The 27,617-nt window shown below is 42.9% G+C and overlaps 1 protein-coding gene across 4 annotated transcripts in view; it reads right to left on the bottom strand.

Moving 5' to 3' along the window:
* Positions 1–27,617, bottom strand: part of LOC137335746 (transcription factor COE2) — a 208,694-nt gene that overhangs the window by 61,187 nt on the left and 119,890 nt on the right. The window lies entirely within an intron of this gene.

The raw sequence follows: 27,617 nt of genomic DNA, 5'->3' as shown, positions 1-27,617 counted from the left end.
AGGCAGAGGGAAGAGAGAGTCAGACAGATAGAGAGGGAAAAGGGGCATATGGATAGAGGGGAGAAAAATGAAGGGCAGGCAGATGGAAAGAGAGGGCAGATGAATGGGTGCCAAACAAAAACACAGAAAATTCAGGGAAAATATACTAAAAAAATACTTGGTTTTAGGAAAGATCTGGTCAGTCTCTGTGGAGCTTATAGCAGAATAAGGGCTGAATCAGGCGAGGCGGTTCAATAAGTTGTTAAACTTGGTGCCCCTCTTCTCCTGATGGCTTGCAATATTTCCACCAACCAGTGTGGAAATGAGCTAAGCGGAATAGGAAGGTACCAGGATTCAGCCCCAATGTTGTGTTGAGTTCACTGGTGCAGCAGTTGAGATGCTGACCTCAGTGCCCCTGCAGTAGGGAGGAGAGCATCCAAGGCTCTTGCTCCTGATTACTATCCGGTAATTCCTGCGCGTGTTGACACACATGAAGAATGGTCACTTGGGAGAGGTACTAGAGATTAGCCATCACTCGTGGAACCCCTAATTCAGCTCAAGTCAACGCTTTGAGGAGAAAATTGCAGAGAAGAAAAATTAATGGATATATTGTACTCCATTCACAGATTTTAATGAAAAAATTGACATCAGTGTAAAGCCATGCTCCCCACATTATACTAAATGAGAGTAAAATATAGCCCCACGTTTTATATTGTATCAACTATTATTTTGTTGATAACTGAACACTCCTGACAGAGGCCTGAGTTGTATACATGCTTCTGAGTACAAAAAGTCCTGTTATGCTTCAAATAGCCCCTCATCCGCTCTCATGAATTGAGAGCGATTCAATAATGAGGGGGCTGGTGGAAACACTGAGGTTAAGTACCCCGGTGTCTGACTCTGCACTCAGCTGTATCCGGCCATTAACACACAGCTCTATTACTGTGATTTACTTTCACACAACACAATGACAAATCCACTGCCATACCAAGCCCTTCTTTGCTTCAGTATTTACACATGTCTGTGTGTCAGATTCTATGCCTGGTACTCGGTTGCTAAACAAGACCAATATCAAAATATTACACAACAGCCGTACTGGGGTTGACCCCTTACTTTGAACAATAACATTTTTCTTATTAGATTCGCTGTATGATGCCATCAACAGATCCTGGGAATTTCTTAATTTTCTCCCTCCCCCACCAATTCTTCCCCTCCTCGTCTGAAGGTGCTAACTCAGTTGGGGATAGTGTTCTACAGGTGTTCGTCATTGTCTGCTACCTCGCTCAAGGGGCCATTCTTCATGTGTGAACCTGGACAGTGAGTGTTGGCAGGATATTTGACCACAGTTGGGGGACAGGGGAAATTCTGTCCTCAGTCAATGTCCATGCACATGGCAGAGCAACCCCCTGGCTGACTTTTTGTTCCCTTCTCTAGAGTAGGAGCAGAGAGGCTAACTGTAACAACCCCCACTGCCACTCTGGCTGAGACTCGGGATCAAATCTGGACCTTCCTGCCAGTACAACATTTGGGGCTGTGGGGTAGGGGTATATTTAATCACGGAGTTGTTTTTAAAAATGAGTCATTAAATTGATCAGCTAACTCAGCATAGTCTGAAGATTGAATCTTACACTTTTCTGATCTGTATGCCTCAGTTGTGGAAAGTTGTCAACACACAGCCTATACAGCCTGAAGAGTATTATCAATTGGGTTTCTTTCAAAACAACAAGCAGTGTGGTTGTAGACCTGTAATCTCGACATGAAATGAAAGAGGCCAGTGCTAGATTTGTTTGAAAGGATTGAATCTGTCCCATAGCCTGTATACTTTATCCTCTCTGAGCACAGCACGATTTAGTGCCTCTTGGAATGAAGCAACACTTAATCAATAACTAGTCCAAGCGTCTCTCGATCCATATCCAGTAGACAGCCCCAAATTATAACCTTAAATTGATTTAACAAGAAAAACATACTCTGTTTTCATGTCGCTGTTACTTGGACACTTTCGCAGTCACTTTCCGGTGTGATTGTCGGTTGCAAGAGGTGCAGTTTTACTTTGTTTTCTATTATTGCTTGGGATGGAACACTTTCAATTTCAGGTATCCAGTTTCAGCATCAAGCACTCCTAGGCCAGGTACAGCACAGGTTAAATGTCAGTTCAGACTTTCTCTGCATTTCCCCATCAAACACTCCTAGGCCAGATACAGTATGGGTGAGATGTAGAATACAACTTGATCTGCACCATCCCATCAAGCACTCCCAGGTCAGATTCAGGATGGGTTAGATGCAGAGTGAAGTTACCTCTATACTGTCCCAGCAGTACAATGAAGAAGAGCACCACTAATGCCCAAGAGTGATATTTTTCAATTTCCCACAGCAGCCATCCTTTGGCATCGCTAAGTGAGACTGCCAAAGGTCACCAAACAAGCCACCGTAATATTTCTGGGGGTCTAGCGCCTCCAACCAATTTTCATCTGGACTTATTGTTTATATATAAAGAAACTTCATTTTGAGAATCAAGGTAGAAGCCTGTCCTGTACTATAGGATGGGGTGGTCCTAAATGGAGGCCAAACCACATTACTCAGAGAGAGTGGCCAGGGAAAAATCCAGAGAGTACACCGGCCTATGATGATCTCACATGGGCCAAATGGTGAACGGGGCTGAGAGGACAAAAGCTAAGACAGTGATGGCAAAATAACATCCATTAGTCATGGGCTGCAAGTCTCTGCAGCTGTGGGCCTTGCTTAAAGGTGTGCTACAAGGTTAACCAAAGGATGGGCATTCATGCCATGCATTTGTTGAGGTGTTGAGTGGCAAACTAGTTAAGATAGTAGCTTGACCTGAGTATTGGGTGGCTGATACTAGTAGATTTTAAAAAAAATTCTGAGGCAATTAAACACGTGCAGGGCAGGGGAATAACTTCTCTGCCCAGTTAAATTAAGTCACTTCAATTGTCACCTCAGTGATGCAGCTTTGCATTATTTTCCCTGTCCAAGGAGCTGGATGTGAAATTCCATTCAGATACGGCATCAACCCCTCTCACTCCTCTTCCCCAAGAGGTATGGGCTGCAATCTAACCTTAATGTGAGATTAATGACCCTCTCATCCACAAAAATGCCTGATTCTCCTGTGTCATCCTAAACCTTGGCTCAGTGAACTTACCAAGAGAGGTGAACACAACATACGAACATACAGTGGATGAAAACTCTCAACCTGTCATGTAATATTTTCAAAAAACTGATTCAAGTTTCCCAGATAGCTGTGTTCGTAAAAGCAGTGTGGAACTGAGCCAGACAGACGAGGACGGCCCCAGTGTTCGCTGTCTGCTCTATGCTTCGGTAGTCTGTTGTCAGTGGGGGAGCAGGAGGGGCGCTGTAATTGACTCAAAGTCCCTGGCTAGGGAGGGGGGAGGTCAGTCAGAGATCCTGCTCCTGATCGCTAGCCAGTAACCTCTGCTGGAAAGGCATCTGTACATGAATATTGGATGAGGATGTGACTATTCTTGGCCGCGATGCCCCCCCTGGTTGATTGCCCCACTGATGCCTAATGTGCCAGCTTGCGCATGAAGAATGGCCACATGGGTGAGGTACCGCAGGACTGCCGGTGCCTGTTGAACCGTACCCCAGCAAGAGTCTGTGCCTTCAGAAGAGATGGGGAAAAAAATATCACCAGAAAGGGTTAAGGTAGATTCCAGAAGCCCAGCTCTTAAAATAGCAGATGTGTGGCTGTTGGTCCCAGGTGAACTCAAAGTGGTTTCATTTTTTTTCTAGTCACCATGGCAACCACATTTTGTAGCGCAGTCCCACAACCCCCTCAAGACAGACACAGACACGAACTGCTTCACAATCTTTCTCCTCTCGAGCTGACAGACAATGGCTAGGGTTTCCAAAGCATTTTGAACAAATGGAACAAAAGAACTACTTTCCCAATTTATTTGGAAGAAAAAATCTTGGCACTTTTTTAAACTTGTGATGAATGTATCTAAAATCCAGAGCGATTCAGTTCCAGTTCATTGAAACCTGAGAGGTCATAGTTTGAGAAACTGTTACTTGACAAAGCTGATTTGAAGGAGCAACCTTTTTTATTTGTTTGCTAAAAGCAGTGTTTCATCACATGGTGTGACATGTAGTTCTTTTGTCTCTTTTGCCAAAGCCAGATTTTAATTTTATTCATGACATTTCTTTCAACTTCCCCTCTCAAAGGTTTTGATTTCTCATGAGGTTACAGTTACGAGGGTGCTGGTCACCCTCCAGTAACTCACCCGGGTGGCTATTCTCCATGAGTCAGGCTGGACAGTCAGTATTGGCAGTATGCTCAGTGATGGAGGGCACCACAACCAACATCAATCCTGTCCTCACCCGACCACCAGACGTGCACTCTCCCAACAGGGGTTACGGGAGTGGGAATCCTGATTCATGAAGAAACCACTGCGATGGCAGGATGGCAGGATGGTTGAAAAGAATGGGAGAGAAGAAGGGATGCATCAAGAAGTGGTGACTAGGCATTTTTCATGCTTGGGTTTCAGAAGCCTGAGAATTGTAGGAGGAAGGGAAGACTGAGAGGGGTAAGTAGTCCTTTGTAAATACTCCCGCACAATGTCACTTCCTCTCTTGAGCCCTCTCTTTTTGTTAAAAACCCTTTGACCCATAGGTCTAGGTCTGGCCTGGAACTAGTTTAAAAGCTCCTCACTGCTGTGTGATGGTCATGCGCTGGGTCTCCTACCGCCCCCTAAGTCCCTGATCAGAAAACATCTGTTTTCTATAATTCACAAAGCCCACCTCATCCCTTCGCTCCATTTTTTACCACAGAAAAAAAGTTATTTTTTGTTACGGAGAAAGTGCTTGCTGACTGCACGTCTACGATTCCTCAGGTCCTGATAGTTCAAGAACATGTCCTAGTTTCATGGTAGTGGTTTTTGTTAGGGCTGTAAAATGGGTGTGTGAAACTAGGAGGGTGCATATGGTGAATAAAACTGGCATGTTTGCCTTTTATAGGCAGGGAAACCAAAACAAATCAAAATCGAAGGGTAAGTGCCTAATGGTTGGCAAGAATGCCAATTGGTGTAAATGTGACATCACTGAATGAGAGACATTTTAGATTTCCCTTTTTTAGAGTTCTCCGTTCTTTTGGAACTAACATAATCCAAAGGAGGTAGATTTTTGTATTCCACAATATTTGAGGGACACTCAGAAAGGTTACTTCAGTTTTCCAATGAGTGTGGGAAGCTTCTAAGGGATATATTAAGTGCGTAACCCATGAAAGCAGACAGCCAGTCACCTCGCTCATGTATGTTAATATTTCCATCAACTCTCTCATACTCTCTTGACTGTTTCCTATCATTTCTGTGTACGCTCTCTCAGACATCCACAGGCCTGTATTAACCGCATTACACAAGGGACTACTATTGACTGAACCCAGATGGGGGGGTTGGGGGGAGGTTTTGTAGAGAGAACAGGAACCTACAAGGGTTAAGGTATCAAATCTCCGAGGTGAGCAGATCCCTCGATGTATTTGGAAATTCTGCTTTTGTAGTGAAATCATGACTTGGAGAAACCCAGTATTATTACAGCAGTATGTGAGCCATCTTGCAGCTTTCAGTTCACTATCTGAGTTGTGGCATGTATTGTAATTTTAAAACGTTACTTTCTCCCCTTTTCACATCTTTCCAGCCAATTCAGAGAGCAGACAATTCTGTCTCACCTCCGGCCTCTAACCTCTCCTCCTCTCTTCCTTTGTTCTTTGCAACCTTTCTTGTTTCTCTTGTTTATTGGTGCCACTATGACCCTTGCTCCCCTGAACTTTCCTTGCTTGTTCCTTTTACGTTCCAAATACCCTGTCATGCACAGTCTGCCTGTATCCTCACGGTGTTGGAAACAAAACTCATTGCACTATCTCCCCCTCTGGCTTATTCTTTCCCAGGATCTCAAAACTATGGAACTCCTCACTTCCCTTGGTTTTCCCTTCCTCCTACAATCTACAGGCTTTTAAAACCCAAGTCTGATGTCACCTACCCCTGGTCTTCTGTCCTACCCTCTTCAACCTTGAGCTGTGGGCCTTTATTTCTTCCAATAAAATATAGGATGACTCCCAATATTGTTCTTAAAGAAATATGGTTCAGCAGCAGGAAATAAGGTTCTGGTCTCACGGATTGTATCTTGCCATCCCCATTTATAAATGAGGAAAATTGGTTGCATGTCAATTTTCTTGACAATGCCATCCATTTAAAAATAAATTGGGTATATATTAAAAACTGCTTATTATAATTGAAGGAGTTAAATACCAGATATCTTCCTGATAACGAACAATCCAACAAATAAGGCTCACGATGTTCTTTACTTTATTTTCCCAGCACCTTTCCCTTGCCCATGAACTACACGCTCCAAATAGTGCCCTGGCTAAGATCACTTAATGTAACTAGTACTGAAACATTAATCTGTCTTTCTGTTTGAGCTGCTGTGCATCTCTAGTTTTTTATTTCAGACTTCCAGCATTCCTGGTTTTCTTTTCTTCTCATATATATGCTTATATCATTCATAGAATAGAATCATAGAATCTTACAGCACGGAATGAGGCCATTCGGCCCATCATGACTGTGTTGGCACTTCAAAAAAGTTGTCCAATTTAGTCCCACAACTGTAGATTATTGTTAGGAGCTACAGCAGACTCTATCTGGAGCAGGGACGCGAGTTATATTTGTTCCCTAGTCCAAGGGTACTGAGGCAAGTTGTTGTGCCTCAGCTTCTGCCTTGGCTGATATCATCAGGTAACAGCACAGACCAGGGGATTGAATCTGAGACTTCCTAGTGTGCGTAACCCAGTATCACACCAGATACTGTATTCCTGCTATTATGGGAATTGCTCTGAATAATATATACCAGGTGCTGTAATCCCTACTATCACCTCCCAGTAATAAGACTTGCACTACACTGAATATCCTCTGTGTTATATATAGAACCTTATCTTTCATTGTTGCTGCTTGTCACTGAATGTCATGTTCTTGACAATGGGTGCTGTTGGTGAGGAGATGTCGCATCGGAGCGGACATTGTCTGTTATCTGCACTGACATCAGATGTCCACTGGGCGGCTAGAGAAGCTCACAGCACCGCATAAATGTTGGGAAGTGTTTTCTTCAATTTGCTTTGTCAGGCTGACAGAAACATTTAGGCTCGAGCACAAGGGCTTTGTGTTGGGTTTCAAGATGTGTGGTTATATCACTGGTGGCAGGATGGTATTACTTTATCAATCACCAGGAGTAAATTTAAAGATTTGGCACTCTTGGTGCAGAACTATGCACAATGGGAATTTGGGCAAGGAGGTCAGCACACCTGATTTGCAGCTCACATCATTTTCTCTCCATTAATTTAAATTACTTAATTTTAAAGGATAGAAAGCCATCCAAGCCATGAATTGGGTGTGCTGACCTCTGTCCCTGAATTCCCAGTGTGTGTTCCCGTCACTGAATCTTAATTTTTACATCCATGTCTGGTGTCGGAAAATATGAGATGAGCAAACATTTATTTTTTCCAATTTCTCCCGTCGCCTCCTGAAGGTACTAACTGTTTGGGATACCGTTCCATAGGTGCCAGTAGCCTTCCACCATCTTGGCCAACTGTCCCATTCTTCATGTGTGAGACCAGATGTGTCAGCAGGCATTTTGACCACAGTAGAAGGTCATCACAGTTGAGCCTGATCCTTGGCCAATCCCTACGCATGTACACTTTTCCAGCAGGAGTTGCTAGATAATCTGGAGGAGGAACCCTGCTGCTTTTTTCCCACCCTCCCCCTGGGAGGTAATTAAAAGACTCTGAATGTTGCTGGCTGAAGCTCACACATGAACAATGGTGAAATAGGCAAGGTATCGGAGAGTGGCAAGTGCTTGATGGTTGATCCCTCTCTCGCCTCCACCTGTTAACTTCCTTCTCTCTTTCGCACATTTTCTTTTCTCTCTGTATCTTACTGATATCATTGTTAGTGCACCTCTGTACTTTCTTGTCTTGTTCCTCCTCAGCTCACCTCAAAAAATGAAGCAGTCCGAGCCCGCACGCAGCAAGACCTGGACAACATCCAGGCTTGGGCTCATAAGTGGCAAGTAACATTCGCACCAGACAAGTGCCAGGCAATGACCATCTCCAACAAGAGAGAGTCTAACCACCTCCCCTTGACATTCAACGGCATTACCATCGCCGAATCCCCCACCATCAACATCCTGGGGGTCACCATTGACCAGAAACTTAACTGGACCAGCCATATAAATACTGTGGCTACAAGAGCAGGTCAGAGGCTGGGTATTCTGTGGCGAGTGACTCACCTCCTGACTCTCCAAAGCCTTTCCACCATCTACAAGGCACAATCAGGAGTGTGATGGAATCACACTCCACTTGCCTGGATGAGTGCAGCTCCAACAACACTCAAGAAGCTCAACACCATCCAGGACAAAGCAGCCCGCTTGATTGGCACCCCATCCACCACCCTAAACATTCATTCCCTTCACCACCGACGCACTGTGGCCGCAGTGTGTACCATCCACAGGATGCACTGCAGCAACTCGCAAAGGCTTCTTCGACAGCACCTCCCAAACCTGCAACCTCTACCACCTAGAAGGACAAGGGCAGCAGGCACATGGGAACAACACCACCTGCACGTTCCCCTCCAAATCACACACCATCCCGACTTGGAAATATATCGCCGTTCCTTCGTCGTCGCTGGGTCAAAATCCTGGAACTCCCTTCCTAACAGCACTGTGGGAGAACCTTCACCACACGGACTGCAGCGGTTCAAGAAGGCGGCTCACCACCACCTTCTCAAGGGCAATTAGGGATGGGCAATAAATGCCGGCCTTGCCAGCGACGCCCACATCCCATGAACGAATTTTTAAAAAACACCGTTCCAAACACTTTTCCTCCTCCATGCATTCTCGCTGTGTTGAAGTCAAGACTCACTGCACCATCTCCTTCTCAAACTCAGTTCTTTCACAGGGCCTCAAAACTGTGGAAATTTACCTTCCTCAGTCTTCCCTTCTTCCTACAATCTACAAGCTTGATAATGTTCCAATTGTCTTCACTCCTAAACAACTTGTCAGGTTAGAAACTGAATGATGCACTTGCGTGCTTTGTGTATTGTTGATGAAAAATGGGACCCGAGGATGCTGAACTTCAGAATACCCACAAAAGGTGGAAGCCAACAGTGAAAACTAAATATGCTTATAGCAAGATCCTGGAGATGTTTGGTTTCTTCCTAATCTATGGTAAACAATGTACCGCTTCTTTGCTTTGTTGAATAGTTCTTCTATTTTAAAGAGGCTACTTTCTCAACCGGCTTTGGGTCTATGGAACCCCCCTGAGATTAACCCATGCCTGGCTTCTAAAATACTGTTGTTGTCATCAGCAAGTTAATTAAAAATGTTCTTCTGGTCTTTTGTGTCACTCTTTTCCTGCTTCCTAATATTCAGCGATGCAGAAATATTAATTTAGGCCTTTTGAGAGTTAAATTGTATTCTCTTTCTGATTGCAAATAGCTTGCTATAGTCTAATGTCCCAGTATGGATGTCTCAACTGACAGCTCAATGGTTTTATATTCAAATTAAATTCTGACACAATTATTGAAAATAATTCCAAAGCTCCTGGGCTGAGATTTGAGGTGTCGATTTATACCTTAAAGACTCTGAGTTTGTAATTGCAAATGAAGTGTTCTCAAAAGAAGGCCCAGTGAGAGTTCTTCATTGGATGAGAGAAATTATCTTGTCTAGAACAATATAATTTTATTGCAGAAAAGTGGAGCACATTCCTTCAGGTAAATACTCCCACTAATTACTTATATGACAGATGAAGTGCGGCAAACCTAGAAAGAAGGAAATTCATTTAAACTCTTAGCTCTTTTTAACAAGTCCAAATTCATCTCAGACTTAAGAATGCTGCACCCACATTTGGGGAGGGTTTCTAGTATCCCAATCACGCCACCAGACAGGATAAAGAAAAAATACTTACCATCTAATTACTAATCCCTCTCACCTCGAGCCTCCAATCTCTGTCTCTCTATCCGTGTATGTCTCTCCTTTGCTTTCTCTCAGTCTCCACTTTCTTGAGTTTCTCCATCTCTCATTGAATCTGCCAGTCTCCCCCCTGCGTCCTTACTGTGTTGAAATCAAGACTCCTTACAATGTCTCCTACTTAAATTCATTCACTTTCCTCCCTCGGCCTATTCCTTCTGGAATTTACAGCCTTTTACATCCAAGCTAATCATTTCTTGATTTATCTCTTCTACCCTTTCCAACCTTGTTGATGTCCTGCATACCGAGCCCTGGCTCATTTGGGTTTTTCAATAAAAAGTGGGCAGCGGCAGATCCCATCCTAGATTGGGAGTTCTCTGGCTGAAGTAAGTGGAATCTGAAGTTCTCTGCAGTGCAGAACACGACCACAAAGCGTAAGTAAAACATTCTTGGACTGAACACGCAAAAGCGCATGAAAAGCTGTCTGCAGAGCAACAATTGTGTGTTGGGGCTCTTTGGATTGAACCTTATCTCACATGTAGAAGCTGTAGGGACTGAACCCAATTGCATACATTTGAATTTTACAGGCTGATCTCTATATAATACATAGGAACTATATGGACTTGAAACTCATAGACTAAACCCAGTGTCATATAAGAAAACTTAATACCTAGGAAGAGTTTGGATTGAACCCTTCATGATGCATTGAAGATCCAAGGGTTGACTCCGATATACAGTAGACACTACATTTAACAAATGTCTATTTGCCATGCAAAATGCATGTGATCCATAGATTTTTGTTCATTGGGGGTTGACTCTATTTCAGTGTACTGCACAGAGCAGTGTATGTACCATCATACAGCTTGAAACATTGACTACGGGAAAAACATGGCAGCTGGAAAAATAACAGTGATTATTTGGTTGACATTGCATTTACACATTCCTATGATATTCCTTTATTTGCTATTTTAATGAAAGTTTTAACCTATTTACTTCAAATAGCTATAGGAACAATATCCAGTTTTGTCCTTCAGTCTCCATTCCTCACCCGTGTGCTCAAAGATGTTTGACCCTGTCCCTGCTGCAGGCTTTTCACTGTAAAGTCCCATCTCTGTACTCACTGTTGTATGTTCAGACCAAGGCTTTTAACCCAGGAGTTAACGTCTCAGTTTACATTGTGGAAAGAAAGATTTCATACAAACGGATTTGTTCCTGAGTGTCAAGTTGGATCATTTGATAGCACTCTGTCCTCTGAGTCATGAAGGTTGTGGGTTCAAACCCCACTCCAGGACTTGAACGTATAACAATGCAGTACTGAGGGGGTGCTGCATTGGATGACAAATAAAATGGGGCCCTGTCAGCAGATAAAAGATTTCATGGCACTCTTCAAAGAAGAGCAGGGAGTTCTCTTGGTTTCCTCCCTCAACCAACATCACCAAAACAGACTAGCTGGTTACTAATTCATTTGTGGGACTTCGCTGTGTGCCAGTTAGAGGCTGTGTTTGCCGATAAAACAATTACTTCAAAAGTAACACATTGGCTGTGAAGCAATTTGCGAAATCTTGAGGATGTGATAAGATGTTATATAAATGCGAGTTCTTTCTTTGATATCATACAGTGAGATTTCAACTCTATGCAAGTTGAAGTGAAGCAGAATTTAACTGCATGGGAAAACTGAAAATACATAAATACAAGCCGTATCTACACTTCACAGAGAACAAAGGTGTCTTTCATTTGATGTGGAGTACAGGAAGAAAGAGAACACAGGCAACAATCGTGAGTACAATATTTAACCTTCCACGAGGGGACTTTGCCAACCGAAAAACAGTTTTAAATGTTCCGAATTGCATCTAATATCACTAGCATGCAATGATGTAAACAGCTAGTCTGCTCATTATACACAAGCAGGTTTCCTACAAGGTAACACTGTGCACAATTTGGGATATTTAAATCTGCACCTTGTAAGCAGGGATTCATTAAAAAGGGGCGCTTAATAAATAGGGTTGACTGTAATTCATAAGCACTGTATAGACTGAACCAAACATTATACATAGGAGCTGCATACACTATATAAAGGAGATCTATGGACTTAACAGTTTATGATACATTGGAGCTCCATGGGTTACTCCACATGTTGGAACTGTATGGACTGAACCTGACCTTATACAAGAGATTTCTAAAGACCAGACCTTAGATAATGAATTAGAACTGCATAAACTGCACGACACATTGGAGCTACATAGATTGACCCAACATTATAGATAAGAGTTATTTGGACTGAATATTGGATTGTACACAGGAAAACCACAGATTGTACAGGACACATGGGAGCTGTATGAACTAAACATTGCATAAAAGCTACCTCAATATACTAAATAATGTATTGCACATGTGGAAGTCTACAGACTAGTGAATGCACAGTGGCACTCTACAGCACTTAGTCTGTTATGTAATCAAGAGGCGTTGCTTCCCAACACAGAACAATTTTGAAGTATTACAGCAAACATTTAATTGCACTCAGAGAAATTAGATCTTTGCACTACAAACTCCAGCTTCCCAGAAAATAGCTGCAGAAAAATATTTGAGTTCCAAATGTGATGGCTTTTTAACAATACAAATCTGTTTCTCATCAGCAAACATCAACAGCACTGGTTCTCCAACAAACCTGGACCAGTATGTGAGGCAGTAAAAGCAGATATTCTCACTGGAGGGAGGAGAAGAGTGGATGAGGCTGAAGGGACGGGTTCCATGTTGCTCAGGAAAACGAACAGCTGGAAAAAGAGAGTCCAGGGATTGCTCCAGAGCTGGAAACATATTTGTGGCCAAAAGATGAAAACAAAAGAACAAAGGACAGAGAAAGGAAAAGAGCAAAGGGGAAATGAGAACGAAATGGTCTAAGAGGATTTAAGGATGTTATAATGGATAGGAGCAAACACGTAACCATGCAGAAGTGAAAATGGCTGTCACAGCTGCCTACATAACAACAGTCAGTGCACTTCCAAGACATTCATTGTGTGCAAAGTGTGAGACGTTTGAGTGACATGATATATGACCCAAATGAAGCTTTCAAGGTAGCGAGAGGGATTGCATAACTGAATTGAGCAAACCATTCATTATGGCAAAGGGCTCAAACAACAAGGTACAAGAGTTAAACATTTGGAAGCTATCAGTAAGAAGTCAGGCAGAACATTTTCAACTAAAGAGGAATGGAGTAGTGGAATAAGCTGCCAGAGAAAGTCACAGAAGCAGATGGCATAAATGGATTCAAGCGTCAATTAGATATATTTCTGGAAAGAGTTTTTATTGAGGGATATGGTGAGAAGGTAGGTGGATTAATCCTGTTGAACCTTTCTTAAAGGTTCTTATGTTTTGATCGAACTCAGTAATGCATCTGTAACACACTGCCAATGCAGAGCCTGTTGAGTTTTATAATGGTAATTCCTGGCAACTTCCCAGTGTCAGAGAATGCTGCTGAAACCAGGTTTAATGCTCAGTGAATGAAAAGGTAGTTGACTTTAATTAGAGCTCTGATGTGAGTTGAAAATTCATTGGTCATTCAGTCACTTTCTCTGGCTGCCTAACATAATCCACTGTCACTACCTTGACTTCATTCCGAGAGGTAACTATGCCGTTGAGGGCAGAAAGTTCCTGTTCTGAGTGTTAACTGTACCAGACAGGAAGTCCTATTACTAACATTCCTCTCCCTGGATATTCATAAACTCAGACATGGCTAAATAAAGATAAAGGATCAAAAGCATTCCGAAATTCAAGATAGCTGTCGCACCCAATACAAAAAGGAACCTACTATTCAAAAACCATGGTGAAAGGCTACATTTTCAAATTCCATTTCTCAGATGTCTCAAAGCGTTTCACATACAATGAATTACTTTAAAGTATTGTGATTATGATGTAGGCAAATACACCAGCTGTTTTGTGCAGAGCAAGATCCCACATACAGTAATAAGTTAATGTATTTTTGGTAGTGTTGGTTGAGGGAGGAATGTTGGCAAGGAGAATGGGAGAACTCCTTGCTCTTCTTTGAATGACGCCATGGGGTCCCGATCCTCCACTTGAACCTTCGGAGCAAGCAGACAGAACCTCAGTTTAATGTCTCATCTCAAAAGGCAATGTAAACCAGAAAGTATTGGTTGGGTGATTCCATGCTTGGGTTTGGAAGACAAGGTGAAGAAAGAAAGACTGAGGGAGATAAGGTAATGACATCACCTTCAATCAATAACAGGTTAAGATAGTTATGGTCCAGTGTTACCCAGGCAGTAACTGCACTGCTTAGTCTGGATCTAAGGCACAGAGATCAGGACAGTAAGAGGGTTATAACCCAGTACACACTTAGTTTGCTGATCTCAGCTAAGGTGGCAGGAAGGGCACTACAGTTAACCTCACTGCTCTTGGACCAAGGAGGAGAAAAATCAGCCTAGGCCCCCGCTCCTTATAGCCATCCAATGAATCTTGCTGGAAAGGGCATGTGCCAGTTTGAGGACAGGATCAGGTTCGACTGTAAGTCCCCTACGGTTGTTGATATTCACTGTCTGGGCTCACACATTGAAGAATGGCCGCTTGGGTGAGGTGCTGCCACCACCCATAAAACCTAACCTACCCCGATCGACTTTGTGCCTCCAGGAGAGATGGAGAGAAAAGTGTAGGGAATATTTGAAAATCATCCATTCTAATTGTCTTGTTGGACTTTAGTTAGTCATCATTGTGCATTCTATCAATCTTCACATTTACATGACACACAGAGTTGTTTTGAGTCGGGATTAATCAATGAAAGGAAAAATGATCCTTGATCAATACATTCCCACTGACAGTGCCTCATCGAATGTTTGTCAGCTTCATTTAACATAAACTGACTTTTCACCTGCTCCTATACCATATGCAGCTGCAAATTTCGAATTAAAGTAAGAAAATGTGCATACATTATCATATATTATGCTCCAATCCCTCCATTTAACATGCAAATTTCCCAGAATGTTTCTGCACGCCTTCTGTTGCAAATTAATTTTGCAGAATTATAATTAGACTAATCCTGCATAATTAATAAGCAGCCTCTTATTTATTTGTGAGGGAGCTGACAGGATCTTTACCCAGCTCTGTAAACTGATAAGTGACTGTTAGAAAAAACTGGAAGCAACCCTCGTGCTGGTTTCCAGGATGCTGTGGGGAAACGGGATTTATGCTCACAGAACGAAATCGTCAGTTTTGCAAGCTCCAAGGGCTTTTAACTTCCCTTGAGCTTGGAGAACTGAGAGAATGTTGACCACAATACAGTAATCACTGTGTCACAAGACTGCAATTGTCACTGCCATTACAAATGTTTGATGCCAGAAGCTAATGGAACCTGAAATTAAATTTTTCCCCAAAACCTTAGGCCTGTGAGAAGGAATTATGTTCCAGATGTCCTTTTCTCATTTTCCTTCTCTCTTGTACTTGCTCACTTTCTCTGCTGTCTCTCTTTTTTGCTGCTGTAGGTTTTCTCCCTCCCCTTTTTTGTTATCTATCCCCCTTTTTCTTTTTCTCCCCTTTTCTCTGTGTCTCTCTCTACTTTATCTTTTTCTTTCTTGTAGTTTTCTTTCTATGTCTCTGTCTATCTTTCTGTTTTTTTTCTCAATTCTTACGTTTCTTTCTTCGCCCTTCCCTTTCTCATCTTTTTCTGAATCTTTTTTGTGATCTCCCATTTTCTTTCTCACTTTATCTTTTTTGTTTCCTCCCTTTTACTTTCTCTCTTCTTTGTTTTGCGCTCTTTCTTTCTTTATCTTTCCTTCCCCTTTCCTCTTTTTAACTTTCAATTGCCAGATTCCTCTGAGATAATTCTAGACATAAAACTATTGTGATTCCAAATTTCTGTGATGCATTGTCTGAGTTTGGAGGACTGAAACTTTCAAGGAATTGAAGCTACCTTGTCTGCTTTGTGAAGGGAAAGGAATTCCCTTTTTTAGTGTTAACCCCCATTGACAAGTTTTTATTACGAACTTTGTACTCATCAAGTTCAGGGATGTTGGTGCTGGAGAATAGATCATTTTCCTACTGAACATTCATGTATCAAGCACTCTGATTAGGGTTAGATGTAGAGCAGAACTGCCTCTACGTAGTCCATCAAACACTCTCAGATTAAGTGCAGTGTGGGCAAGACGTGGAGTAATACACCTCTACCACTGTCCCATTCCGTATTTCTTGGTCAGGTGCAGCACAAGTTAGATGTTGCCTCAACACCGCTTCAACAACATGCCTCAGCCCTGACCTCAGAAGAATGCCTCCCACTGCACCAGTGAGATACATTTCTATTTTCCACAATTCATAAATATAGACAATGGAGGCCATTGAGCCCATCTCAGCTCATCGTCCAGAGAGAATAAAACCCTCATTCCCCCCATCAGACCATCTAACTGGATCTCATATGAATTTAGAATCATAGAATTATAGAAAGGTTACAGAATGGAAGGAGGCCATTCAGCCCATCGAGTCCATGCCGGCTTGATGCAAGAGCAATCCAGCTAGTCCCACTCCCCCGCCCTATCCCCGTAACTCTGCAAATTTTTTCCTTTCAAGTATTTATTCAGTTCCCTTTTGAAAGCCATGTTTGAATCTGCCTCCATCACCCCCTCTGGCAGTGCATTCCAGATCCTAACCACTCGCTGTGTAAAAAAAGGTTTCCCTAATATCATCTTTGGTTCTTTTTACTCTGTCTAGACCCTTCATGATTTTGAACACCTCTATCAAATCTCCTCTCAACCTTCTCTGTTCCAAGGAGAACAACCCCAGCTTCTCCAGTCTATCCATGTAACTAAAGTCCCTCATCCCTGGAATCATTCGAGTAAATCTCTTCTGCACCCTCTCTAAGGCCTTCACATCTTTCATAAAGTGCGGTGCCCAGAACTGAACACACTACTCCAGTTGTGGCTGAACCAGTGTTTTACAAAGGTTCATCATGACTTCCTTGCTTTTGTACTCTATGCCTCTATTTATAAAGCCCAGGATCCCGTATGCTTTTTTAACCGCTTTCTCAACCTGCCCTGCCACCTTCAGCGACTTGTGTACATATACCCCCAGATCTCTCTGTTCCTGTACCCCTTTTAGAATTGTGCCCTTTAGTTTATATTGCCTCTCCTCATTCTTCTTACCAAAATGAATCACCTCGCATTTTTCTGTATTAAATTTCATCTACCACGTGTCCGGCCATGCCACTAGCCTGTCTATATCCTCTTGAAGTCTATTACTATCCTCCTCACTGTTCATTACACTTCCAAGTTTTGTGTCATCTGCAAATTTGGAAATTATGCCCTGTACACCCAAGTCCAAGTTATTAATATATATCAAGAATAGCAGTGGTCCTCATACCGACCCCTGGGGAACACCACTGCACAGTCCGAAAAACAACTGTTCACCACTACTCTCTGATTCCTGTCACTTAGCCAATTCTGTATCCGTGCTGCCTCTGCCCCTTTTATTCCGTGGGCTTCAATCTTGATGACAAGCCTATTGTCAGATGCCTTTTGCAAGTTCATATACACCACATCAACTGCATTGCCCTCATCCACCCTCTCTATTACCTCATCAAAAGACTGTATCAAGTTAGTTAAACATGATTTGCCTTTAACAAATCCGTGCTGGCTTTTCCTAATCAATTCACACTTGTCCAAGTGACTGCTAATTCTGTCCCGAATTATTGTTTCTAAAAGTTTCCCCACCACCAAGGTTAAACTGACTAGCCTATAGTTGCTGGGTTTATCCTTGCACTCTTTTTTGAACAAGGGTGTAACATTCGCAATTCTCCAGCTCTCTGGCACCACCCCCGTATCTAAGGATGTTTGGAGGATTATGGCCAGCACCTCCACAATTTCCACCCTTACTTCACTCAGCAACCTAGGATGCATCCCATCCGGACCAGGTGACTTATAGTGTTTGCTTCCACTAACCTGTCCAGCAAAATGTTCCAAATGTTGACCATTCTTTGTAAAGAAGTATTTCCCAATGTCTGCCTTAAATACCCTGCCAATCAGATTTAGCCTTCCCCATCGTTCTTGTATCTTAGCTTACTTTGAAGTGGTTAGCTTGCAGTCCTGTGGCCTCTGACTGGCACTGCCAATTTAAGAGTCAATTCCCTGCTGGGCACTCCTCGTGCAGAGCCTCACCCTCTGGGAGCACTTAGCGAAATCACCCGCACGCAGCCCCGAAAATCACGTGCGCGATTTCATGATACGTGCTGCCCCTGGGTGAGGCTCCGCGTGCTCAATAATGCCGATTTAGGGAGCATTATGGTGTTGTGGGCCAAAGATGACCATGAACTGGCCTAAATTGCCCTAAGTTCATTTTCCGTAGGATCTCTAACGCTAGCAAACAGAAGAGTCTTTTATCTCATCCGCCATCAGAGGTAAAAGTATCTGCCCCATTACACTACCCACTCCCCCCAGTCATTTTTTAATACTGATTTTCAAAACATGGAAGAAAAAGAAAAATATAGGAATCTTGTAAAACTCTAAACAGAAAATAAAGGCATTTGTGTTGTGGCACCCGGCTACATACTACCGAACAGGAATTTTATGACATTTTGTGATTTCCAGTAACTTCTTGAAAAGATTTCTGTCTTGTGATTGATGGAGATTAACGTGCTACACTCCACATCATCTCACTCTTGCTGAAAGTGCAGCCTTGATTGAACATCCTCTGATGGGAACATGGTGGAACTGACAGCGTACCACTAACTACTGTCACTTGCACAAAATCAGTTCAGGGTCCACTCAACCAATGGCGATCAGCATCGCGGATGTTTCACACTCGTGCAGAGGCCCACTGGCACCATTATAGATCTGAGCTCATGGTAATACAGTGTGCGCAGAAAGTTTTTTCTGCAGGAGTCAATCCAAAGTGATGGGGGTGGGATAGGGAGGGCATAATGTTGGTATGGGTGTGTGGCCACAGCCATTTGGTTGCACTGTTTCCTTCAATTGGCTGCACAGGAAGTCCTGAACTTGATCAGTTCAGCAAAATTAAGAAGATCAGGAATCTTGGGAATCTTCTGATCTGCCCTTATTGATGCAACAAACTTATCTGCTTTGACAAATAGACTCCCCTGATGCTTAGTTGTTAAATTCATTGGGTGTGCAACAGGGCCATCCAGAGCAGGAAGGTCCTGTGTTCAATCCCCATTCTGTGCTGAGTTACCTTGTGTCAGCAGGAGTTGAGATGCTACAAGTGGCTCCAACCTCCCCCCACCACCCTCCCACCCTTTCTAGGGAAGGGAAAAATCAGCCAGGGTTCCCACTCGTAAATGGTTCCCAGTAACCCTGCTGAAAAGTATGTGTGTGGACATCGGGTGAGAATAGAACGTGACTTGGCTATTAAGATACCCCCTATGACCAAATAGCCTGCCCGACGCTCACTGACTAGGCTCACAAATGGCCACTTGGACGAGTTACTGAAGGGCAGCTGTCGCCCAGCGGGGGATCAACACCTTCAGGAGAAGAGGAAGAAAATCAGGAACAGCAAAAAAAGACAGAATGAAGCATTTTGGATGCCACAAAGTAAAATAAATATAAAGAAAAAACACAATTTGACTGTAATATTAATGTCATTACCCTGTCACGTCTTGTCTAATTTAACAGAAAGAAAAGGATTCAATACAACTTGATGTGTGCTGCTCACACTTAATAAAGAGTGATGGATGAATTTTATTTTTATTCCGACTTTCCTGCACTCGTTACACTGTATGAAGTCTTTAAGGGAAATATTGCCCAATCTTTCTTTCTCAGACAAGCACCCCCAGCGGAGAGCTCACCATATTTAATTCATGATCTCCATAAAGTCGACTGGCTGCTGCAACACGGAGCCTTCCATCAATTAGGCAATTTTGGACCCTGTGTAAAAATCAATCCATTTGCTATTGACTTGAATTGAGGCATTCCACTCTATAAAAAAATCCACTGCCTATATCACTGTTTACAGGCAGAATATCACCTACTGAGATCTTTGTTGTTTTATTTTTGATGGTTCTAACCTGGTTGGGTTAGCAGAGCAAGTGGTACTGCTGACCTTAAAAATCTATTTTGCCATTTCGTAATATAAATGTGTCTCTGTATTGATTGCCTATGTAAGTCAGCACAGAGGTTAGACCCAATGTTCCTGGGGATTGGCATGAGTGTACTCAGGTCTTCTCTTTAATTCAATTACATGTTGATGCATTTCGTGATTTATGGAGGATAATGCACAGGCTGTAGCGTGTTTTGCATGGGATAACCTACATGCTGGACTTTGTCACACACAGAATGACACACAGACTGGAATGTATTACACAATGGATGATGTAGTTTGGAGTGTATTACAGAGACCTGACATGCAGACTAATGTGCATTTCACACAGGATAACATACAGACTGGAGTGTGTTTTTAAGTAACTGTCTCTCTTCCATTGATACTTCTAGGGATTGTACCTCTAAATTTTCCTCTCTTGTTCTGTGAACACACCAGATCCCACACTCTAACTTCCCCCTTTATGTTCACTTTTGAAACCAAGACTCATCACGCCATCTGTAACTCTAACTCATTTTGTCAGATTACCTCAAACTGTGAATTCCCTCAGTTTTCCCTTCCTCCTACAACCTTCTGGCTTTTAAAACTCAAACTTGGCATCACCAAATCGCCACATGCTGGCGTATCTCGTCTTCTTTCACTTTTTTGGCAATTTTCTCCCCTTCTGAAGCCACTGAATCGTGCTGGGATATGGCTCCATGAATACCAGTTGTTCTCCATGAGATTGCCCAACTGACCATTCTTCACATATGAGCCTAGACAGTGAGTATTTCAGGTTATACAACCATGGGGACCAGCACAACCGAGCCCAGTTTTGTCCTCTTGCAATGTGTGCTTTCCAGCAGGAGCCACCCGATAGTAATGGCAAAAAGGAACCCTGACTGATTCTCCCCTCCTTAGCCCAGGGTCACTGAGACCAGTTATACCACCACTACTGCCACCCTGGCTAATTCAGCACAGACTGGGGACTCAACCTTGGACCTTCTGGTTTGTGTGGCTGAGTTACATACAAACTTTAACACCTGAGCCACTGATGGAGCTTTTCTATTGTTTTCAACATTGGTGGTGTCCTGAAATATGGGCCTTGGCCCTTCTCAATAATAAAGTACTAGCCTTGTCTCATTGGTAGCACTCTCGCCTCTGAGTCAGAAGGTAGGGTGTTCAACCTCGACTCCAGGGCCTGAGCACATAATCTAGGCTGACACTCCAGTGTAGTACTGTTGGAGGTGCTGTACTTGAATGAGATATTCGGGTGGGTGGTTTAAAAAAAAAGCCCGTAATGGTAGGGTTGGTATTCTGGACGATGTATCTGAATGGCCTTCATCTCAACCTATCTTGTGATATCTCCTTTAAACCAAACAATGATTTTATTTTACAAAGTTTTTCTTCACTCTAACATCTAATTAGAGCAAGAAAACTAACAAGCAAGTTTTTTTTGGCAGTAGGAGTAACAAAGTGGTGTAATCATCTCTCCTGTCAATATTTTCTCCAATATTGCCCTGATCCCTGGAGTGCATTTCACCGTTTTATTGACAATGAAGGGCTGAGGTATTACAACAAAATAAATATTTTATTGGCCATTGAAGACTGACAGTTTATTGCAACAATATACAAGTCTGCAATGTTATTAAAACAACACATCCGTCAAACACTGCGGCTGCATCCATGACCCCAAATATGTATTGTGTTTCCTGTTGATGAAGTGGTGGTGGAATTGTTGGCGCTGTTATTTGTGTGTGAAATGATGTTGCACTGTCCTTATTCTTTGAAAACTGGAGTCAGTACCTGCTCTGATCGTCATTGGGTAAATGCACCACCCATTGTGGAACTGAGCTATGCTGGGTTCAGTCTTTAGTCTAAGAGTCAGTCCTCTGATCTCAGGTGCAGCAGTTGTAGGGATGCTTCAGTTGACCTCACGGCTGTAGGTCAGGAAGGGGAAAATTATCCAGAGACCTTTGGGGAAAGTGAATTGCATGTTGTGTGGGGACAGGATTGGGCTCGCCAACAATGCTGCCATGGGTGAATATCCTGCCAACTCCTATCTCTGGTCACTTGGGTGAGATATGAGGGAACTGCCGGCGCCCATGGAACTATACCCAATCAAGGGTCACAACTTTGAGGAGAGGAAGACAGAAATTTGTCAGAAAAAAAATTACAATTACTAATTGATAGAGATTGATTGCCATGATTAGTCAACAACTCCATTATCGTTGTTTCGTGCAACTACCAGGATGGTAGAGGGCGAATTCGATGAACCTTGGTCTTTTCTCGCTTCACAATTCCTATGTACAAAATGTAGAATGAGTGCTACCGCAGTGGTTAATTGCACCTGGGACCATCCTGGTTTGTATGGCTGAGTATAAGACCAAGTACAGATTTTTGACAATGAAAAAGCATTTCTACTCAGTTCAAAGCAAAATGGGCTCACATCTGATAAACATAATGCATTCGCAATGTTATTTTTCCATCTAAACTGGCCAGACAGCTGAAAGGGAGTCTAGCAGTGAAAGGGTTAATGAGATGGTAATCTAGTAACAGCATTCTTGATAGCTCAGGGGCAATGGTAATTGAACAGCAATGTTGCGATGGTGGCTGGAGATCACTGCCTCCCCATCTGTTGTGTAACACTGGTTCAACGACCCATACAATGACACAAGCATTATAGAAAAGCCATGACTTTGAGACATTCAGTTCTACATTAACCACTTTGGCATTTCTACCACAATATCTGGTTCAAGGTGCCAGGTGGCAGCTTATTAAATTGGGTGCATATTATGGATTTTGGCAAATTTTCTTTGGGGTGGCACAGTAGACACTGGCAGCTGACTGGCATTGGCAGGAGAGCTTTGGTAAATCAATAGCATAATTGGTAGGGCACTTGTAAACCATTTTGAGTTATGTCTTCTTAATTTTTCTCTCAATGTTTATAGAAAATAAAATTGTGAAAATAGCCCCATAGTTAAATGTGCCACCCGGTGTGGTCATCAGCCGTTCAGGCCACAAGACCCCAGAGTTCATATCCAGTTCACTGCTGTGTTAGCTGATCTCGGCCAGGCCAGCAATAGGCAAGCTGAGATTACCTCAACATCCCTGGGTTTGGTGGGGGAGGGGGGGGAATCAGCCAGGCTTCCCACTCCTGATTTTCCATGTCGTGACTAGAAAGTGTTGTGCATGTGGACATCTGGTGAGACGAGAATCTGACTCAGATGTGCTGCCCTTTACAGTCGAATCACACCTACAGTCGGGATTCACACATGAAGAATGGTCTCTTGGGTGAGGTTCTACTATGGAAGTACAGTCTTCAGAGAGGAGGGGAGAGTAAAAGTTGTCAAATCTGTTAATTTCAGGCTTAAACTCTGCCTTGAAATCACAGCTCAGGATAGGGAACAAACTGATGAACTGGGCTGGGTACTTTATTCTGACTGCATTGTGTTATTGACAGCCGCATTATATCGCTTGGGCTCTGAAACCCGTGATATACTGGCGCTTTCTGAGTGCAACACACGACTGCTGAACAACTATAAAATGGGAAATGAAATAATAATGGTTCCACTCAATGTCTCTTTCCTAGCAGGTGGAACAGCCAGGGGCTTCAGTGGGGCTAGACAGATGCGCATTTAAATGCTGTTGCACAGAGAATGAAAGACAGCTGGCAAAGAATGTGCTACGAGACTGGCTTACGCTTGCTGAGGCTGCAGGTACTGTGTTGCTCTCTGAAGTTACATTTAGAAAGTTACATATGGAAAGGACTATATCTCACCAATTTGTATTACACAAGATATCGTATATTGTATTCCCACTTTATATTTTATACAAAGGACTGCATTCCACGCTGTTCTCTAATCTGTATACCCTCTATAACACAGCAAAGTAAATTGTCCATTCGTATATTTTGAGTTGGAGGACTCAGTGAGTTAGCAGACTGCCCTTTACTCTCCATCATGCCTGGACATGACCTGGGAACGTTTGATGGGGCAGTATAGGGGGATCGTCACCCTATATCTAATTCATGCAGTATCCGAGCTGCTAAAGAGCACGATTATGAAGTGAAACCACAGCCCACTGCCCCAGTGAATGTTTAAAGTCTCACATATGCATTCTAAATGTATTTTTGTTTATTCTTTGTAAAAAGGCATTGTTTTTTGCTGCTGAGCTTTTCCTGTTGGATTTTCCATCCGATGGGTTTATGTCAAAAAGGATTATTTTTTATGAAATTAAGACACAAGAGTTGGGTGTTTTCCTCTTCTATGCTTATTAACCCGTCATTTACTTTAATGGGAGAGCACAGAAGCAGAAAACCTGGCCAAATGGTTCTTTTTTAACTTGAAAGTAAAATATTTTGTTTACCCACTGCCTGTCTCTTGTTTATTATTTAGAAGAATGGCCTTAAAGGCAGAGGCCAGGTTGGCAGCTAAACATCATTAGCGTGCTCCAAATCCCAGACAACCCATGAACAATGCATGATGTATGTATTATATATATTATATATAGAGAGAGAGAGATACACACATATATACATATAGAGAGACACACATATATATATATAGAGAGAAATAGACACACAATATATACATAGAGAGGCGCACACACATATAGAGAGGCACGCACACATAGAAACATAGAAACATAGAAAATAGGAGCAGGAATAGGCCATTCGGCCCTTTGAGCCTGCTCCGCCATTCAATATGATCACAGCTGATCTCTATCTCAATACCATATTCCCGCTCTCTCCCCAAACCCCTTGATGCCTTTTGTGTCTAGAAATCTATCTAGCTCCTTCTTAAATATATTCAGTGACTCGGCCTCCACAGCCTTCTGTGGTAGAGAATTCCATAGGTTCACCACCCTCTGAGTGAAAAAATTTCTCTTCATGTCAGTCCTCAATGTCCTACTCCGAATCCTGAGACTGTGACCCCTCGTTCTGGACCCCCCAGCCAGGGGAAACATCCTCCCTGAATCCAGTCCGTCTAGCCCTGTCAGAATTTTGAATGTTTCAATGAGATCCCCTCACATTCTTCTAAACTCGAGTGAATACAGGCCGAGTTGACCCAATCTCTCCTCATATGAGAGTCCTGTCATCCTAGGGATCAGTCTGGTGAACCTTTGCTGCACTCTCTCTATGGCAAGAATATCCTTTCTTAGGTAAGGAGACCAAAACTGCACACAATACTCCAGGTGTGGTCTCACCAAGGCCCTGTATAACTGCAGTCAGACATCCCTGCTCCTTTTCTCAAATCCTCTTGCAATGAAGGCCAACATACCATTTGCCTTCCTAACTGCTTGCTGCACCTGCATGTTTACTTTCAGTGACTGGTGTACAAGGACACCCAGGTCCCTTTGTATATCAACATTCCCCAATCTATCACCATTTAAATAATACTCTGTCTTTCTGTTTTTCCTTCCGAAGTGGATAACTTCACATTTATCCACATTATAGTGCATCTGCTATGTATTTGCCCACTCACTCAACTTGTCTAAATCGCTTTGAAGCCTCTTTGCATCCTCCTCACGACTCACGATCGCACCTAGTTTTGTGTCATCAACAAACTTGGAAATGTTACATTTGGTTCCCTCCTCCAAATCATTGATATATATTGTGAATAGCTGGGGCCCAAGCACTGATCCCTGCGGGACCCCACTAGTCACTGCCTGCCACCCTGAAAAAGACCCATTTATTCCTACTATCTGTTTCCTGTCTGTTAACCAATTTTCAATCCATGCCAGTATATTACCACCAATCCCATGTGCTTTAATTTTGCACACTAGCCTCTTATGTGGGACTTTATCAAAGGCCTTCTGAAAATCCAAATAAACCACATCCACTGGTTCTCCCATATCTATTCTCCCAGTTCCATCCTCAAAAAACTCCAGTAGATTTGTCAAACATGATTTCCCTTTCATAAACCCATGTTGACTTTGTCTAATGTCGTTGATATTTTCTAAGTGTCTTGTTATCACATCCATTATAATAGACTCTAGCATTTTCCCTACTATTGATGTTAAGCTAACTGGTCCGTAGTTCCCTGTTTTCTCTCTCCCTCCTTTTTTAAATAGTGGGGTTACAATTGCCACCCTCCAATCTGCAGGAACTGTTACATAATCATTAGAATTTTGGAAGATGACATATATGGAGGGGCGCGCACACATATATAGAAAGAGAGGCGCACACATATATAGAGAGAGAGAGGCGCACACATATATAGAGAGGCGCACACATATATATATATAGAGAGAGAGGCACACACATATATAGAGAGAGAGAGGCGCACACATATATAGAGAGGCGCACACATATATATATAGAGAGAGAGAGGCGCACACATATATATAGAGAGAGAGGCGCACACATATATAGAGAGAGAGAGGCGCACACATATATAGAGAGAGAGAGGCGCACACATATATAGAGAGGCGCACACATATATATATATAGAGAGAGAGAGGTGCACACACATATATAGAGAGGCGCACACACATATATATATAGAGAGAGAGAGGCGCACACATATATATAGAGAGAGAGGCGCACACATATATAGAGAGGCGCACACATATATATATATAGAGAGAGAGAGGTGCACACATATATATAGAGAGGCGCACACGTATACAGATAGAGAGGCGCACACATATATAGAGAGACATGCATACATATAGACACATATACACACACACACACACACACACACATATATAGACGCCTACATGATACCAGCTGTGTATTCTGTATGCCTAGCCAGAACATAGCCTGATCATGCGGCTCCAGATCAGGCTCAGATCTGAAATGGAACTGCTCCAGGACACCACCTCCATTGCTGATATCAGGGAATGGCCCAGCAGTGAGGAGACATGGCCCTGACAAGTCTCTGACATATTTGGTGCTTTTAAAAGGGGGTTGCAGTACAAGTGTAAGGAAGTCTTGCTGCAATTGTGCAGGGCTTTGGTGAGACCACACCTGGAGTACTGCGTACGGTTTTGGTCTCCTTATCTAAGGAAGGATATACTTGCCTTAGAGGTGGTGCAATGAAGGTTCACTAGATTGATTTCTGGGATGAGAGGGTTGTCCTATGAGGAGAGATTGAGTAGAATGGGCCTATACTCGCTGGAGTTTAGAAGAATGAGAGGTGATCTCGTAGAAACATATAAGATTCTGAGAGGCCTTGAGGGTCGATGCTGAGAGGCTGTTCCCCTGCCTGGAGAGTCTAGAACTAGGGGGCATACTCTCAGGATAAGAGGTCGGCCATTTAGGACTAAGATGAGAAGAAATTTCTTCACTCAGAGGGTTGGGAATCTTTGGAATTCTCTACCCCAGAGGGCTGTGGATGCTCAGTCACTGAATATATTCAAGACTGAGATCGATCGATTTTTGAACTCTAGGGGAATGAAGGGATCTGGGGATCGGACAGGAAAGTGGAGTTGAGGTCGAAGATCAGCCATGATCTTATTGAATGGCGGAGCAGGTTTGAGGGGTCGTGTGGCCTACTCCTCCTCCAATTTCTTATGTTCGTATGTTAAAAAAAACAGCCAAGATTTTTATAAATATGTATATCTTTTTCCATGTAAAATGAGGGAGTACTTTCAACCAATAATGTTCCTCACTAGGTACCTATACTCCT

Source organism: Heptranchias perlo, chromosome 20, assembly GCF_035084215.1.
Source record: "Heptranchias perlo isolate sHepPer1 chromosome 20, sHepPer1.hap1, whole genome shotgun sequence".
Lineage (NCBI taxonomy): Eukaryota > Metazoa > Chordata > Chondrichthyes > Hexanchiformes > Hexanchidae > Heptranchias > Heptranchias perlo.
This window is presented reverse-complemented; position numbering and strand designations above follow the sequence as displayed.